Consider the following 6000-nt stretch of genomic DNA (forward strand, 5'->3'; position numbering starts at 1 on the left):
TGGTAACCGTGTGACTAGAATGGATTCTTGGGTGACATGAAGTTTTCTGGACTAGTTTAACAATACGCTTGTATTGGAATATTTTCTGGACTGAATTTTTTTTTTGGATTTTTTGATTTGAAATAGTAATGTATTTATTAATTAGCCATGCTTCACGGTTTCAGCTGCTAAAGCCGCGGACACAACCAAGTATTTCTATTCCTTATGTGTTTTTTTATGTACATAAGCTACATCTGCAGCTAAATCAAATCCGTTTAGTGGTTTTCCTGTGAAAAATTAACAAATATTAGCTACTTGGATATATTTTGTAGGATAACGTGGACGAGGCAGGATTGTTTTTTTAATAAAGAGCTGTTATTTATTTATTTCATTTTTTATTTATAATAAAAAAATCAGAGTACATGTTTCACATTTGCTAGTAACAGAGAATATGATTAAAAAATTTAAAAAAAATTATCTATTACCTTATGTTAACATTTTGTATGTGACTTCAATTCTTATACATATAACTGAAGATGACTGATTGACATACTGGTCTACGCACAGCGCTAACCACTGGACGGATCGGGCTGAAATTTGGCATGCAAATAGATGTTATAACGTAGGCATCTGCTAAGAAATGATTTTGATAAATTCTACCCCAAATAGGGGATGACAGTTTACACCATGAAAATTTATTAAGTCCGCGGGCGAAGCTGCTGGCAATAACTACAATATACTACGAATCACATAGTTTTATCACACGATTTTCACTTTTGCTGTATGTATAAAGTACACACAAAAACAATGTTTTTATTTGTAAATGTTTTCCATCCCTGGATGCTTGTAAACAAGCGGGTCACTTTAACTGCATACTAATTCGGGATTCATATTTAATTTGGCGGTATTACGGCAGATTTATCCCATAACGCGTGTTTTATGAGCCTCTTGGGCAACCAGTTACATTTGTATCTAATCTAGGTATAATCATGGAGTTTTTATGTTTATGCAAATTTAATTTACTTTTTATAACGGTCATCTGGCTCTGGCTTTGTTTGAGTTATGTGTAATTATATGCGGGTATATTCTCAAATAATGGTTTTGCTTTATTACAGTAGTAAGTTTATAGTTCAAGTTCATTCGCGGGTGGTTCAATAGAGAAACACAACTCCAAAAAGTAGCGCGATATCTCGCAAGACTAGCGGCTGATGGGGTATAAGGAATATTTGAACATGTAATTATATTAAGGTATATTTGCTGAAGTTTATTAAAATGAAAGGTGTTCTATAGGAAACACTAGAGAGTATTTATTGGCTTTATTATTCCAAATCATATTAATATATTGAGTCTTTCTGTTCACAATTTCTTTTACCCATTATATAGCTGCAAGCTTTCGCCCGCGGCTTTGTCTGCCGCAGCGGTCTGGTGAAATTCAGGTGAGATGTTTAAATGCAGTAAAAAGTAGTCTATATTGTAGTCTCCTAGCTATCTCCAGACAAAAAAATCATATCATTTAGTTGCTCCGTTGAAAGATTCATATTATTTATGAAGAATGAAGACGACTTAATAACTAATAGTAAGATATTGAGGAGTATAAGGATAACTGTCACACAGGCCTACCTACTTTTCTACATTCTATGTATTCAGTGTTTTGAATGTGTTTAAGATCCGATGGCTCGTATCCCTTTCGTTACCCTTTCCAGTCCTTTCCTTTATTCCCCTCATCAATTCTTTCTTTAGCGTTTACCACCAGGCAACCCATCAGCTCCGTAGCTGACTATGACATAAACAAGGTGTAGAAAAAAACGCGGGTTCGAATCCCGCCTCGTGATCGAATTTATTCTATTCTTTCAAAATTTCTCATTTATAAAGCAATTCAATGCTATAAAACTAAACATTAAAAATAAGCAAAGTGGATAAACTATTCATTCTATCTTTCTTTCTTACCTGCAAGGAATCGTGTACCAAGGATATTCTAATATCAACTGGCTATTCAGATTTCAGGATACCATGCGCCACGGACTGCTATGAAGACAAACAAACGAGACGTTAATAGAGTATGTACATGTCACTTGTAACACAATCCCGAGGCGACAGTATTAATTTCATACGACACCACTAAGAGGGCTATTAGTGTTAATTAAAGCTACTAAGGCCAGTGATTTAGGGCCGGTATAACTACATCGTACCGATATATCATACCGATTCATGTCTTTGTGAATATTCATGGGTCTATGGGGAGAAAAGTTGGTAGTTTGTTATAGTTCTGTGTGATATTGCAGCATACAGTTGAATTTGAGTGTTTTTTGTTTACATTTGAATAGATAACATGGCTTCGGGTGTCTTCAGTGATATTTAAGGGTGAATAAAAATGTTTCTGTGAACTAGACTAGCTTTTGCCCGCGGCTTCTGAAATCTGTTGCGTAATTTTAAAGATCTAAGCATACAGACACATATATGACGGAAAGCGACTTTGATTTATACCATGTAGGGGAGTACTTTTAAGATTCAAAATCTCACATAAACTAAGTCTGCAAATTACAAATGCCATGACAAATAATGGCAAGGTTTCAAATATATATTCTATTCAAGAAATCTATTAGGGATCTTAGTCGTTTCAATAGATTCGGACATCGATTGAAATTTTATGTGAAGCTTTATTTATTTATTTATTTATTTATTCTTTATTGCACACTTTCACACTTACAAAATATAAAAAAAGAAATAAAATTTAACAAAAACAAGTAAGCAAAGGGCGGCCTTATGGCTAAAAGCCATCTCCACCAGGCAACCGTTGGGTAAAGGACAATATATATTTAGCAACATACAATTATCGATATTTGATTGGTTTGTATCATGTATATTTTAACATGGCGTTTGTATGGTATGATAACAATCGATTATGTGGTAATGGTTTTTTTTTTAAATAACCCATCCATACCTCAACCGCGCCTGCTGTTGCTTAACCGCGTAAACATCAGGACGGATACGTATGGTTAACCGCACGTCTCGCACGGTTCGAGTGACGTCATCACTGTTTATTTATCCGTTCCTACTAATTAACCGCAAGACGGGCCTGAAATTGATTTGTTAAATTTTACCGTAATTTGCGATATTTGCCTTTACTGTATATTGTCTTAAGTGTAGGTAACTCCAGTATATTCTGAATATTACCGCTATCTTATTTGCTTTGATCATATTTATAACCTAAACAAATACCGTTAAAGCTTTCACGTGTTAAAATATAAGAGAATTCGTGTAAACCAAATTGAATTCACGAAGGTTTTAACGCAACGGGTTCTTTTATTATTTATTTCCATTATTTGAATACAGCCAATAAAATAAAGTAAATCACACAAACCCAATGACCGGAGCGACCTACATCAAAATATATAAACTGTACCAATAAATCGCAACCTACAAATCTATTTCGTAGCCGACTACAATAACACAGCCAAAACGCAATAACAATACAAGCGGCTGTTAAAAATATTCACGTAAGCGCAAATAAATTGAAAAATAGGCCAAGTGACCAACGGGCCATTGTTGGAACCAAAAACCGTGTCATTCAACTAACAAACATAGAAAAAAGAACAATACGTTGCAAATTGCGGAGCCGTCGCACCCTTAACCACGAAAGCCAGGACCACTTAACTTCAACTGTTGACAAACAATAATCGCCCTTATCACCTTCCCATACGACACCCACACAGACCACGCAAATCTGGCCGTAATGTTTGCCGTGTGCAAAAGTTTTAAATTGATAAAAGTCTTCGCCTGATAATTGGTAATAGTTTTCTTGTTTAGTTGCGAAGTTGGCAGACAGGTCTTCCGAGAGACTTTTCTAAATTAAATATTAATTAGCTAGTTACATCGAGTGCTAAGTTAGTTGTCTGCGCTATTTTGGACGCATTAGGATGCTGCGGACGGAGAATAAATTGGTTTACTAGTTGTGAGTACTGGGGACATTGGGTTTTATCTTTGTATATCGACTCCTATGGTCCAAGTTAATACAACATAGGATATGTTTAAGTTCAAAAAAAGTTTTTCTGAAGACAATAAGTATGTACTGTTTAGAAATACACTCTTTATTTTAGATTCTTTTTCAGAGACAAAGAAATGATGTTAGGAATAATTTGTTTTGGATTTTTCTATTACCCTTTTAAAGGTTTATAGAAATGAAGAAATACCTTTTTAGGACGTAAAAATGATTTTTTTCTGAATAAATATTCTTCGCAATTTTACTTGTGTAATATTATATTATATGTAATAAATTATCTAAATAATTATTACAAATATAATCACATTAACAGTGTCTGTAAAGTTGGTCAAGAGAAATAAACATATAATTGTCTAAGTTTATTAATTGCTAATATTTTGTAGGTATATTGTTTTAATTCTTTATAAAATTAAACTAAATTAAAATTGATTTAACATGACTGAAAGTCTAATTTCATATAAGTTGTTATTATTTAGTATTCACATAACATTAATATAAAAAATCATGTAACAGCCTTTGAAGTTAATTTTATGTAAATTGATAAAAATTCCCAAAAGCATTCTTCAAAGGGTTTTTATTTAATTTACTATAACGGGTTATAACCTATAACGTCTCGAAATGTTCGGCCGAAACAACTGTTGCCAAATTAAAATGGCGACAAGTTGAGAACTTCATAAATATAACCTTCGATTAATTAAAATCTTTGGGTCTGCGTTCCTATTGTTCCCATTATAATAATGTTTTTGGAATTTATGATTGAAAACGTTAATACTTTTTGTAATTGGTCCTTTCGAAATTAAAATGAAAATACAATTAGTGCATATCAAAATATTTTCATTTAATAGATGCGTTTAAAATATGATCACAAGAGTTATCATGTAAGATTATATGTATGAAAAAAATATCTAAGTATAAAAATGTGATATTTATGGCAATATCTTTAATTGTGTTAACTAAGTCGTGATAAGTTCTATTTAATAATAAAATTTTCATAAAAAGCAACATGAGAGCAAATGCGTCCGGAGATACTTTTGAAAACAAGGTATTTAAACGAACAGACAGCGGACTATACAAGCAATCATGATAATTTTCTAAGTTATAAGTGCTTATCAAAATAAAGAATCATTAAGAAGGAAAGCCCCTGTCTCTGTGGGCATAGAAGTAGATAATTAATTTGTAAAAATCATTGTTATATTATCAAAGACCACCCACATTTCCTCATAAGGACAATTACTATTATAATTGGCTAAAAATGAGCGCCTTGTAGTTTTCTATGGGCAATATTTCTTATGTTTTTGGTACACTATGTAATAACTATATTCATTTGTCAATTGAATTAAGTTTTTTTTATTATGTTATACTATTATTAATCACTCAAATAATTCAGTATCAGTATGAAATAATATTGATACTGAAAACATGGTCATGTTCATGTAGGCACATATAAAGATATCTTATTAAATAGACACCTATTTGACAATTCCTTCAGTGTTGTTATTATCAAGTTTAAATATTATTGTTATAATCATTACTTGTGAGCAACCGAATACATCATCAAAGAAACGTCATACATTTGAGTTGTTTAATTATTGAGGTTGTAAAATTCAGAACAACAATTCTATTTCACAATCTTTCAATAGCCACGAATTACCGTCAACTTTGAAGCCGGGAATAGATATCACTCATCTTTAGACACGCCATCGTTCTAGTCAGCTGTTGTGAACCTTAACACGTTACACGTAGCAACTTTATAGTAATTTATGACGTTACCATTATTTGTTAAGGAGTTTACGTGTTTTTGAAATGTTTATGGCTGGCAACTATACATGCGGTAGTAATTCAATTCATTGCAGTTTTTTGGGCGTGATTTATATGATTAAACACGCTGTAAATTAGTTTTGAATATTGAGTGTGAGTTGTTTTTATTTGTATGAATGGTTGAAACCTAACCTTCGTTTCATGATGTCGGTTCGTGACGATGCTCATTCTAAATACCGTAAAAGTAAATCCAATGATGATAA

The sequence above is a fragment of the Zerene cesonia genome, chromosome 17 (assembly GCF_012273895.1).
Source record: "Zerene cesonia ecotype Mississippi chromosome 17, Zerene_cesonia_1.1, whole genome shotgun sequence".
NCBI lineage: Eukaryota > Metazoa > Arthropoda > Insecta > Lepidoptera > Pieridae > Zerene > Zerene cesonia.